The sequence below is a fragment of the Dermacentor silvarum genome, chromosome 9, assembly GCF_013339745.2.
Source record: "Dermacentor silvarum isolate Dsil-2018 chromosome 9, BIME_Dsil_1.4, whole genome shotgun sequence".
Classification (NCBI taxonomy): domain Eukaryota; kingdom Metazoa; phylum Arthropoda; class Arachnida; order Ixodida; family Ixodidae; genus Dermacentor; species Dermacentor silvarum.
This window is the reverse complement of record NC_051162.1, coordinates 43,480,363-43,493,543: the sequence shown is the minus strand read 5'-3', so window position 1 is coordinate 43,493,543 and position 13,181 is coordinate 43,480,363. Positions and strand designations below refer to the sequence as shown.

The 13,181-nt window shown below is 44.9% G+C and overlaps 1 protein-coding gene across 1 annotated transcript in view; it reads right to left on the bottom strand.

Annotated features, from left to right (window-relative positions):
• The window catches only part of LOC119465218 (uncharacterized), a 165,115-nt gene that overhangs the window by 59,539 nt on the left and 92,395 nt on the right, over window positions 1-13,181 (bottom strand). Inside the window, exon 2 of the mRNA XM_037726013.2 lies at window positions 4,178-4,329. The gene's annotated coding sequence lies outside the window, so the exon portion shown is untranslated. The remainder of the gene's footprint in view (window positions 1-4,177; window positions 4,330-13,181) is intronic.

The following is a 13,181-nucleotide window of genomic DNA, read 5'->3' as shown; positions in this document are numbered from 1 at the left end:
TCAGTCTCCAAATTAATCCAGTCTAACGGTATGAAAACCCTACATTCAAGAAGGAAATACTTACGCCTTAAGTTTTTTACACGTACTGTTCAATTGCGAACTTGTTCTTGACCCTACAAACCAGTCATAGCCATCATTTGGTCTTAACTCAGTATAAACTACCATAACTAACCTATTAAAGCTTTCCTTCTTTTCCCGAGCTGTTGCATAACGGAACGAGCTTCCAGATGCAATTCTTCACTGTCTAGAAAGCTTAGAATCCGCTATGTAGTTCTGTCTAGACTTATTCTTCTCCTCTTCTGTAACAAAATGATGTCCCATAAGTACTAGAACCGTTTCATTACGCATTACTTTTAAATTTAGAACTGCTGTTGGGCTTTAAACTATTGTATTTTTTATAATATTGAACTGTTATCGTGCGCGCGCTATTGTACTATGTTCCGTATTTCGCTTTTCTGCTATACATAGCCATTTCATGCTTGCGATATTCAATAAATTAATGAAAATAAACAGAGCCGGAAGTTGGGGCCGAAGTGCATCAACACACATTAAGCACAAGCTAAGACGTGCTACGCCTCTCAGGCACATCTTTGCTGCATAAAAAAGAAAGTAGTTTATTTCATTACCGGCTTGTTTAGCGCCCCCCCCCCCCCCTCATAAAATAATCTGATGGATTTAGTATGAGCTTCGTACATTTGTTTTACACGAAGACGTTTCCTCATTGAAAGGTGCAATGTTTGTATGTAGAACTATACACGCTTAGATGCGATACTTTTACTAACTGCTCCTTAGAGTGTGGAAGACGTAAACAGAAGATGTGTATACGTTGGCGCATCTCTTGAAACACGTATAAATTGAGATCTGCGTCATGCGAAATGTTACTTGCAGTGTTGCTTAGAGATGCTGCTTTACTGATTTGTTTGTTCACCATTTTTATTCGCTGTTCATTCACTTATTCTTTATTCATAAAGTATCCATATATACGCGAACACAATCATACGAACATTATTATGAAGCAAACTCGGTATCTTTAATTCTAACAGAAACTTGGTGTCGATAAACTTTCATTATGAAGGGCATGGGTAAAATTGACGCTGATAAGATCACTCAAATTGCGTAAGAGAAAGCTTTACCTCCGGCGATTCTATGCTAATATGTGTAAATAACGTAAGTTATCTTTTGCGGTATCCACCGAATGTATTATTATAGTAGTTACTAGATTGGTAAGACAAAGTTAGCGCTGAACAACTGCTAAAAATTTTAATTAAATTCTGAAGTTTTACGTGCCAGAACCACGATACGATTATAAGACGCGCCGTAACGGGGGACTGTGGAGTCTTTTGGACCATCCAATGAGCGGCAAGTGGACGTGTTCGCTTGTCTCCACCATTCTAATGCGGTCGCCGCGACTGGGGTCGAACCCGACACCTCTAGCTAAGCAGCGCAACGCCAAATCCACTGGGCCTACCGCGGCAAACCCCACAAACAGCAGGAAGCCGGGAAGGTTTTTCTGATTTTTTAAATTTTTATGTATTTATTTATTATTTTTTACTGGGAACAGCAGTTATCAGGCTACGAAAAATGGTTGAACATGATCGATCGTTCGTCAACGCATGCAGGGGCTCGGCGCTGACGTATGCAAAGCGTTTGATCAGTTTCACTGCTTGGGAGAGAGACAGGGTGAGATTAACGTGATTGTCCAAACAGTTCACCACAGAAGTACCGGATATGCAATGATAAAACTTTATAACCACTAAATTGTTACGCCAGTTAAAGTTGCAGTTAATTTCACATCGTAAGTACAGAATGCACATGATGTCAGAAGCAAAGGCAAAAAGCCCTGAGACTCGTTTTCGGGGGCGCACTGCGTCACCCGAGAAAATGTGTTCGTGGTTACAGAAGTTATAAACACAAATCAATCGACTTTGTAGAGTGTTAGCGCTGCATGCAGCTTTAACGGTACAAATAAATATACTGTACAATATAAAAGCGATTCGGAAATCAATTTCAGATAATATATTCGGCAAACGTTAGCACATTATTAATAAACATGTTGGGCGCACAATATAGACACCACAAAAAAGACGGACTCGGTGTATTTCTGAAGACCACCAGCTAACCCAACGCCACACCTTCTTGTAATCACAATATACGTTTGCAATAGGAAGCTTGCCAAAACACGCCTCTATGGCAGATATTAGGCAGTAACTAAAGGAATCTGGGTTGAATTTCAAGGTTTCAGGGAGTTAAGAAGTGATGGCAAAGTGTACAGTAACATGTCAGTACCATAGTCTTTTTGTCGAACACCAAGCTTCCAAACGAGTCATAATTTTTCTTTTGTTTTTATTATTGATAGTATGAACTTCGAAATCCAAAGCGGCCCATTGACAGTGACGGAAACTACACGTTTCAGCGCAGGCATCGGCTCATTTTACTTAAGTAGAACACCTCGCGGGGCTTAGTTGGTTTATGTTTAACGGCAGCTTAATTGCGCGAGACGACAAACGGACGAGACAAAAGGAGGAACACCGCGCTTGAACCGTGACCACACAAGAAGTGTCTAAGTGTTCCTCCTTTTGTGTTATTCTTTTCCCATGGCAGTCATTCTACTTACACCCGGCCCTCTCAGCCACATACATCCGGCCCCTGCCCATCCTCTCACCCCCCCCCCCTCCCTAATGCTCCGTATCATCTGTCTCGCTTGAAAACCATCCCGTTGCCTATAAGTTATATTAGTGACATCGCGTACATGTTGCTCGTCAACATGCGGTTCTGTAACGCAATCACTGGATCCACACATTTTTCTGGGGCAGAAGTTAACTTCCCAGGAAGGACGATAGCAATTTTACCTTCCTTAAATTTTAAGTAAAGGCCGTTGTCGCTTGCCAAATACCGTGACACGGCGCTTCAAGGGCATCATTTAGGGACGCAACAGAAGTCCCTTCTTTTCCACGATTGTGTTCTCTAAGCGAAGGAGAAGCAAGATTCTCGCGACATTTGCCTTATTGGTGCACGACCTATAATGTCCGACTATTTTGCCGCACAACCACATGAAAGGAGAGTATCCATACAAAGCACACATTGAAATCACTGGGCAATTTCGGTGGGGCACTAAATAACAGAAGTCCAGGACATGCGGATAGGACCCACGTCCTTATCATGGACTATTTCAGTTGGTATGATGACGCGAAACTACAGGTTGCCATACTTATAACGATGCTATTTCAACGCTACTCCGTTCAATGCTATTCTATTGAATGATCAGCGGCACCCTGCCCACTTATTCACCGGTATCACCTGGAGGATCGGCCTGCCATGAACGGTGAATGATAAGAAAGGAATGGGAATCGAACGAAAAGAATCGTTGCGTTATAGCGACCACACCTCATCAGGCGAGCAGCCGGCCATGCGCTGGACGACATTGAATCACAGTGGCAATTCTCTCCGCGTTGCTCGACACGGTTCGGCTGATCTGATAACGTCCGGCACGAGGCACACGACGATAAGCGGCGAGCGATACGGAATCTATCAGGTCGCGCACCACCACATGCGCCAATATTTACTTGCGGAAACATTCAGTAACCCGCGCTCGCAGACGAGCGGCGGAGCACGTCGATAGCGCCCAGAAACTGGTGATAAGAAACGCAAATATATATGACGACTGTCAAAAATCACGGCACTTTAGTGATTAGTCGAACATTGCAACTGTTCGTTCCTGCTCTGAGCAATGTGTTCTTGCCACTTCACTACAGTACTCTGTACAAGCTCATTTAAATGCTGCCTTGAATGCGGCGCCTCAGGATAAAAAAAATATAGATATATTTCGCACACGTTCGTGCCAAATTTTTTTTTCACCTCCAGCTAAAATAAACAATTTAGTACACAACAGATACACAACATCGAGGCACATACAGAGACTGAGTGAAAAACCCTCGTGTCATCTGATATTTTCGTTGCTGCAACGTACCAACTAGCTCCGCAAAGTGTAGGAGTCGAGTAGACAACCGAAACCGGCAGCAGTGTGTCACAAAGACTTGGCGGTGCCGTTCCAAACAGGCGATTTATCAAAGGAAACTAGTGTCACTCAATCACACGACACTACGATCAGTTAAACTCATTAACTATCATCCGCAGCCTCGGATAAGATAAAAGGATAAAAGTTGAAAAGGCGACCTACCTCGGTGGTGGTGATAGTAGAAGTCTGCCCGGCTTGTGGTAACCCAAGTGAAATCGGCGAGACAAAAAGTAAGTGGCTGCGAAGGAACCGTTGGCAGTGTCGTAGTACGGCGCACACTGTGTTTCTTACAAAGACGAGTAACGCGCAAACACCTCAGCGGCACCCGGCACAAAAGAGAAGCCGGCGCTGACACCACGCTCTCTTGACTGCTGGCACGCGCCGAGTGCACGCGATGTGTTATGCGATTCCTTCGCGCGCGCCGGGCGCGCGCGAACCACACCGTTGCTGCGTCGGGCCGCGTCCTCACCACAGCGGCAGCGCGCGTGGGCAGGACAGGTCACGTGGTCGACGCGTCCTTCCGGTCATCGCGACGGACGGGCGACGGGGACGCCCCTCCTACCGGCAGCCGCGTCATCAAGCGCCGGCGCGCGTTCAGCCCTTTCGCTTTCTCTGGGTCGGGGAATCGCATGCGAATATAAACGAAATTAAGGACACGTGGTAAGGAGGAGGTTGCGGGTAGAAGCCACGGGGCATCACTCGCAACTGTGAAAGGCGAATAGTCAGTCAAGTGCGCACGAGACGTCAAACTCTGCGGGTCGCCTCAGCCCCCTGTAGGGGTGGAACGAGGGGAAAATGATTTGGTGCGTTTCGCGTGTGTTGCCTGTATACGTATATGACGGGACGCCACGGCGGGATGCTGCGCCCCATAGACGACCGCCGCGTTTACGCTCGACGTTATGTAAAGAGCGCCGCTGCTGGGTGTAGCGCCTCGCGTTTGTCTGCGCTAGTCGAATAGGCACGAAAGTCACATTTCATTCTGACTTGTATAAACGGAGCTAACCTTGGGTCGTACGTGACGAACGATACGCGAGCTGCGGCGGTTACAAGGGGACATTTAAGTAAACAGCGAGATGAAGCTTTTCTTATATTTCTCGTTCTTACATCCGCGTTTTAACCCTTCCCAATGCTCGCCGTGTGTGTGTGTGTGTGTGTGTGTGTGTGTGTGTGTGTGTGTGTGTGTGTGTGTGTGTGTGTGTGTGTGTGTGTGTGTGTGTGTGTGTGTGTGTGTGTGTGTGTGTGTGTGTGTGTGTGTGTGTGTGTGTGTGTGTGTGTGTGTGTGTGTGTGTGTGTGTGGCTTCTTTTTACTACTAGTTATGTGGTGTTCGAGATTCCCTGTGTGCCGTACGGTTTTTCCAAACCACACACCATGCCGAAAAGTTCGAGTTGTACGTGTCAAAAGCAGGATTTCATTTTGAGGCACGCAGGAGTGTGGGGACTCCAGATTAGTCTTGACCACCAGGGGTTCCGTAATGTACACCCAAATCCAAGTTCACGAGCGTTCCGGCATTTCAACTCCATCTGAATAAGGCCGCCGAGGCTGGTATCGAACCCGCGTCCTCGGCCTTAGCAGCGCAATGCCATCGGCACAGTAAGCAACCGCGGAATGTGCGCCCCACGCCAAGAATTGTGGAGGTTACTTGACATTGTGTTACCGTTTCGCAGAGGGAACAACTAACAATAAGCACTAGATGCGTGCCGATTAGAACTTCATTTAAAAGACTACGTTTATTTATACCAGCATAAATAATTATTCAGATTCAACGCACACTGTAATATAATTTACACGCTAAAAGTGAAGAGGTTGTAAATGTGTCTATAACTCACACCCACGCACCCTTTTTTCACATCCTTACATCCAAAAAAAAAGGGTGCAATGGTGTGAGCTACAAACACATTTACACCCTTTTCACTTTTTAGGGTGTAAATTATCCAGGCCGCGAGATCGAATCGCGGCCACGGCGGCCTCATTTCGATGGGAGCGAAATGCGAAAACGCCCGTGCACCTCAATTTAGGTGCACGTTAAAGAACCCCAGGTGGTCCAAATTATTCCTGAGTCCCCCACTACGGCATGTCTTTTAATCAGAACATGGTTTTGGCACGTAAAACTGCAGAATTAAATTTTTAGGGTGTAAATTATATTACAGTGCAGATGTTAGAATCTATGTTAAGCTATAAGCTTTCGTGAAGTGTTTAAAGAAATGCTATGAATTTGCAACATTAATTCCTGCGTCTTTGGCTCAAAGAAAACTCGGCCGCGTGCATGCGCTCTCGCGCATGCTTGCTACATAATGTGACAATTCTTATATTGGCTTGGGTTTGTTCATTTCTCGTTGTTTATTTTAAAGTATGGTTTGCCTTCGCCACCTACACAGTGATTCATTGAATTACAAGTACCGCGTCTTAACAGGGCAGGAATTCCCACTGCAAGGGAAACCGCTTCCCGTAATATTTTGCGGTTGACTGCACGTGCGATTGTGACCTAATGGTTTAGCAGGTAACACGCGAATTCCGTGTGGCGTTATCAGCAGGTAATGTTTTAGCGTTCTATGTAGTATGTCTCAGTGGAACAGTGAGTCCCAACAATGTGTAAAAACGTGTTCTATTTCAGGATTTTTGCAGAGAATGCAGTTCCTCGTCCATGGGAAATAGAAACATTTTTTCTGTAGCCATGTTCTGAGTGGTAATATGCTGGCCTGCAATTAAAAAAACGAAAGACTTGACTGCAGGCTTTACTGGCATCCTTTCAACCCTTTTGAAGATGTGTTGACCTCGGCCTTCAGAGTATATGGTCCTGTACAGTGGCACTGGAATCTTGATATCTATGAGGTCTTTATGCAATCTTTTTTCGAGTTAGTTCACCTGAATAGTCTAAAGAAAAACACACTTTCAATATATAGGAAGCAGATGAAACTTCTTTAAGACATCCCTTGAACGTTCAACACTTCTGATCACTTAAAGAAACAAGGTAGGCCCTATACCTCCCATGTATGTAGCCTATGTATGTGACCATTTTTCTCGGAATCTGCTAGGTTTTGAGGATTTACGTTGGTATAATTGTATGCAGCTCTCTGTGCTCTCTTTACTGAACTATAATTGTTGTTACATATAGTTTAGTTCGTTCTTGCTTTTGTTTTTATTGGGCCCTCTCTATTTTCAAGCCAAAATGGACAATCAACCGCTTGTCAAACAAAATTGCCTGCATTAACTCCCATAATTCTAGTTCAGTAGATTCTCCCTGATGTTTTCGTGGTACTGCGAAAAAAATAATGCTTCTAGCTTTCGTGGTTCCAGAGGAAAAGTGTGGAATGTCGCAAGCATTGATGTTTTGAGATAACTGACCTTGAAGAGAAAAAAAGCGCTTTATTACAAACGTCCACGCTAGAAATGCACGCTGATGTATCAATTCAGTAGCCAACAGCCAGACAGTCAGCTCCACAGTCATTACTTCTCTTCTTCGAGTGCTGCCTTGCTTTGTGGGCCTCATTTGTGACGACCTGTGTAGTCGTGTCTGAAAAGTTAAGTCGTCGCCGGTCAGCATCCCGCAAACACTGCACCGTGAAGCATCCTGGTGAAACACCAAACGAGCTGAAAATGTCAGCTGGGGCTATGCTGCCGTCAGTAGAAGCCAATGCAGCAGCCATTGCAGCTATTTTCAATGTATCATGTCCATGGAATACATTCTTCGGAGCGCGCTACCAGACAACATTGTTGAACGACTCGTCCACGTTCTGAGTCTTTCCGTGCAGGCATTTCTCGAGAAGTTGAGGTTTCGCAAGTTGTTGGAGACTTGGTTTCACAGCCTTAAGAACTGCTACCGGGAGGCAGTTCTTGTGGATGTAAGGCTCACCATTCACCTCGCTCTTGTTAAAACTGCACCATTTGTCGGCACCATTTGGACCCGAGGCCATGGGATGGATGTGCATCTGTAGACGCCATGTTGAAGTACGGGGCCCGCACGGCCTTTCGCATTACGTCCAAGCTTCCAACGTGTCTTCCAATGTCCAAGTCAGAATAGATCGGAAGTTTGTCCGTGATAGCCAGTAGCGCACCCAGGATCTCTGCGAGGGGGGGGGGGGGGGGGGGGGGGGAGGAGTTGACAGTTTGCCAATACCGTCTAAACAGCACTAATTTCAATTTCTTCACGTGAAATTGTCAAAAAAATGTGCTTTTTGCGAGTGTGCGGACGATTGCGCGTCTTACATCTTAGTTGCAGCACTCAAATGTGCAAGGAAAGAAAAGGGGTTAAGCATAAAGGGGGGGGGGGGGGGGGTTGGTCGGCCTCAGGGTGGGGGGGGGGGGGGCGTTACAACCCCCGAAACCCCCCGTCGGTGCGCCACTGGTGATAGCATAAGGCTGTGGAAGCACGCTGAAGCAGGAGCAAAAGAACTAGCGTCACGAGTGGTACTGGCAGCGTGTAAGGCTTTATTTGGCTAAAAACGAAAAGCGAGCAATAACCATTCCGCTAAACCTGGAGAAAGCCTGAATGCGCTTTTGTTTGAATTTTTTTACCGCATGAGAGGTCCAGATCACGTATAGGTGTAAAAAGGGGCGTGACCGGGCACCACCTAGGTTCCGGAAAAGGTCATTTTCATGGTAAATAAATAGCGCACGCGTTAATGACACGGTCAGCATTGTTCAGGAAGAACTTCGAATTTCCAATCTCGAAAAAAAAATGAAAATAATTTTATTTCCAAGTTTTTCTTTACCCGGTTCCTTCAAAGATATGACAACTTCTGGTAGAATGTGTACCAGCTGGACTTGTGTTACAGCGCATAAAAGCAAATCTTTTGGATCTCCAAGAAAGACCTCGATACCAGCTTTCGTAAAAACCGATGTACCGAAACCAGCCCCGCACATTTTAATGGCTTAAAAAGATTTGTGCGACTGGTAGTACGTTCCCATCCGGGAATTCAAAATAAAAAAATGCTGGCTCTCCCGTAATCGAGAGTAGATGTAATGGCTACCACATGGCGTCTTTTGTTGCCTGTGGTGCCACCGCCTTCAAACGCCTTTCTTCTTCTAGCAGTGCAGCGCACTCACCGCCTGTCGCCACTTTTTCTTCTTGTCGCAGGCCGCTCACGACTTACGGACCACTGGCGTTCAAAAGAGCACAGGTAACCCTGTCTCAGCGCCAAAAGATGTATGGTGCCCTCTAACTGCCTTTTGAATGTCGCTATTAGAAATTATAAATAAAACTTCAGCGCACTAAAATTTACAGCTTGAGTGATTTTGTGAACAAACATTAGAAAGAAATTCGAAGCAACATTTTTTGTAACTTGTTTGGGAAGTAACTTGCGTATCTAATGCGGTCCTGTACAAAGGATTGGGGGCCAGGCACCGCATTTTTTTAACGTTTACCTGGTTGCCCGGATGATCTTATGTTGTTCTCGCAACAATGCCCAGATGTTCTCGTTTGAGTGTCCGGATAACGGCTCGGGCTTTTGGCTCAATGTCACTTGAAGGTCGCCGACCATGGGAGACAAAACCATTTCATGCTTAATACAGTGAAGACCCCATGAACTTTTTCTACATTTGGTCGTGACGTACTCAAGGCTTGATATGAAGAACGTACCATAAAGAAATACCCGAACAAACCGTATCCCAAATGTCAGTCCACGGAACCAACGTGACGTATCAGAGGGACATTGCCCAGCATTTTAATCTATATTTTCAAAGCGTGCTCACCACTTACGATTCAAACTGCGCATGTAACACGACAGTCTTTCCACGTGCTGATGCCCACTTCGTTTTTTATCCTGGTGTGGTATCTATGCTGCTGAACTTGAAAACCAAAGCATCGTGCGGTCCAGACGATATCCCAAGCGTGTTTTTACGACGATATGCTCTATCTCTTGCTAAATTTTCGGTTATTATTTTTCGTTCTTCTTTGCTGACTTCCAAATTGCCCAATGGCTGGAGGACAGCCCGAAATTGTGCCCATATTTAAAAATGGAGACCGCCTAACACTAGGAAATTACCGTCCTATTTCACTAACTTCTTAATGTTGTAAAATTATCGAACATACGAGCGCTCGCATTATCGCAACTAGTATAAATAAATTCCTGGAAGAGCGCTCTGTATAGACTAAATTTCAACATGGGTTTCGGAAAGTATTTTCAACCGTAACTCAACTCGTCAAATTGTTTCATTCCCTTGCATTAACCCTGGATAGAGACGGCAAGATAGATATGCTTTTCTTAGATTTCTGTAAAGCTTTTCACAAAGTTCCTCACGGTAAACTAATTTTCAAACTTAGAATAATAGGTATTCCAGAAATTTTTGTTTCTTGAATTTCAGCCTAGTTAACTAATCGGAAACGATACGTAGATGTAGGCGGTCAACTCTCGGACTATCTTCCAGTCCCATCTCGTGTACCACAAGGCAGTGTGGCCCTTTGCTGCTTATATTGTATAATAATGATATTCTTCATGTTAACCCTGGTGCACAAACTAGAATATTTGATGATGATTGTGTCCTGTTTAAAGAAATCATTTGTACTAACGATTACGACTTCAGTACTAGTCTGGATAATATATATGAATGATGTAAACAATAGAGAATGTCACTAAACACAAGCAAATGTGTCTGCCTTCCAGTAACTCGGAAAAAGAATCCACTTTCACATACTTCTTAGGGTCTTTACCATTACAAGTAAGTTGCTACAAATATCCTCGGTGTGACACTGACTTCTAACCTATCTTGGAATATTCATTTTGATAATGTGTGCTCATATCTGCCTCTCGCCAGCTATGTGTCCTAAAACATTAACTTAGAACTGCTCCTACTAATGTTAAACTCATCTGTTCCACCGTTCTTGTGCGACCAAAACTAGAATATGCGTGTGCATTATATGGGACCCTGATACTGAACGTAACATTTATGGTCTTGAGCGTATTCAGAGAAAGGCTGTAAGGTTTATATTTAAGAAATTTTCCGCGTTAGGGGGGACTCGCCCTCTAATTTATTGCAAGCTGATGGCATACCACTTTTACAGACGCGAAGGCAAACATTTACATTAGAATTTCTTTCCCAACTTTTGAATAACAAGCCAGGTCTAGATCTATCACTGTATTTATCACTCTTAACAAGTAGACCCACCCGACACCACCACCAAAACGCGCTGAAGCCATATTTATCTCGCACTGACCTGCTGAAATTTTCTTATTTTGCAAGAACCATACATGATTGGAATTGCCTTACTGAGGTAAGTGATCAGATTGAGAATTACCGCCTTTTGATCCTGCATCGGTATTGTTCTTTTGTTGCTATTTATTTTGTTTTTTGCTGCTTTGCTTGCATTTGTATTGTCCACCCTGCTTGGGCCTTGAATCCGCAGTATTGAATAAAATAAAATAAATAAATACCTTGAGCGACCAAAGACACGTTCCACATCAGCAAATTCCGCATGACCTTTCCGTGGTTCTCCGCCTTCACAGTATATGGAAGACGATAATGAGAGGGCGCCACGCCGGTACTAGGACACCTAGCGTGCGAGAAAATTTCATTTAAAGTGCAGCGTACTTACCTTATGTATAAAGGGCGCAACCCGAACACCCCCTAGTGGGTTGAGTTGCAAGATGGCCTTGTTCGCTTGAAGTTTTAGAGCTGCCATGTTAGAAACCATGTTTGGTTTGCATGTTTTGTATTTTGAAGAAAATTTGTATGTGTATTGTGATTTGAAATGAGGTAAATAAAGAAAATAAGATTGTGGCCTAATGCTTAGAGCATCGGGCTGCTATCTGTGCTGCGGGTCGAGGTTCAGTGTTATCATAAGGCACGTAGTTCCTTCTTTTTTTTTTTTGCTTTCTTGCTTTTCTTGGGGGGGGGGGGGGGGGGGTGTTAGCTATTCGGCATAGCAGCAGCGAACCAGTCAGCAGTCATGGTCAGAAAAGTCCGGGAGCGTTCACAATCCGTACTGTATAGAGGATGGGAACGAACACAAAATTGACAGGGACTACAGACGATACCAGACGGGTGAAAATATGTACCAGTTCGCCCTACAACGCACATTGCTATACAGGTTTCTACTGGTTTTTCACGCAAATATATGCTACTATTTCTTTTTAATGACCGATGGAAACACTACAGTTCGACACAATACATGGAAACCTACTAATACGCACTCATATATTTTTTTTTTCAGATTGCTATACTGCCGTTCACGTGTATTCACACTCATCAGCACTCAATCACGCTCCATCCACGCCCACATTTACTCGCCAACATTCACTCGCATTCGTACTGGCTACCATTCACACTTAACGGCAGCCACTAATGCTCGCACTTGTGTCCGCTTACACTCGCCCTTACAATTACTCACCTTCATATTCACGGCCACTCAAGCTCACTCTCACGGACTTTAGTCGATACTAACGTTAGCCAGAATGCACTGTTGTTCATGCTCGCGTCAAGTCAAACTCACCCACGTTCGTTATCGTTTATACCGAGGGTATAATCAGGGTGCGGAAACTGCCTATAGCTGCCTTGGGACACTCGGTCCCAAAGGAGGGCACTCGCTTCCACCACTGGCGGTTGCCGGATATCGAACTGGAAATCATTCACAAACAAAACAATGTCTTCATGACATCCCTGATGAGGTCAGAAGGCAGAGGTAGGGGTCGCGCAGTCGAGAGGAGGAGGGTTGCCGCGGAAGTCCTCCTTTCCCACTTCGCATGCAAGCGGGCTGCGCACAGAGTAACATACGATGTTACTCTATGGGCTGCGTTCGTGCTCTCTTGCAGGTCCGCTGGCCGCGACATTGGCCAAATCGCGGAGCAGAACCCGCTTAAATGTGCCGTGTTTGGGAAGCACGTTCTTTCTGCCGCGTTTACCTTGCAAGCTTCCATTCATTCTTTAAATCACTGGGGCATCGCTGGTTCACACCTGCGCCATGCAGTTATGAGAAATACTCATATAGCAAACGGTTTCCATTACCAATAGTCGTTACCAATAGTCGTTAAAAATGTTACATTTCGTCATTTCGCGAAAGTAGTTGATTTTGAAATTCCTCACGTGTGGTTAAACTTAGGGCTACAGTTCAACTAGTCCACAGATAGTGTGGGGGCTAGCATAGAGAAAATAACTTCCTGGCACCATCATTCGTTAACTTTGTTCGTGTGTTGTGAAGTGTTGTGAAGCGGCTGACTGGCCAATTTCTCAGTC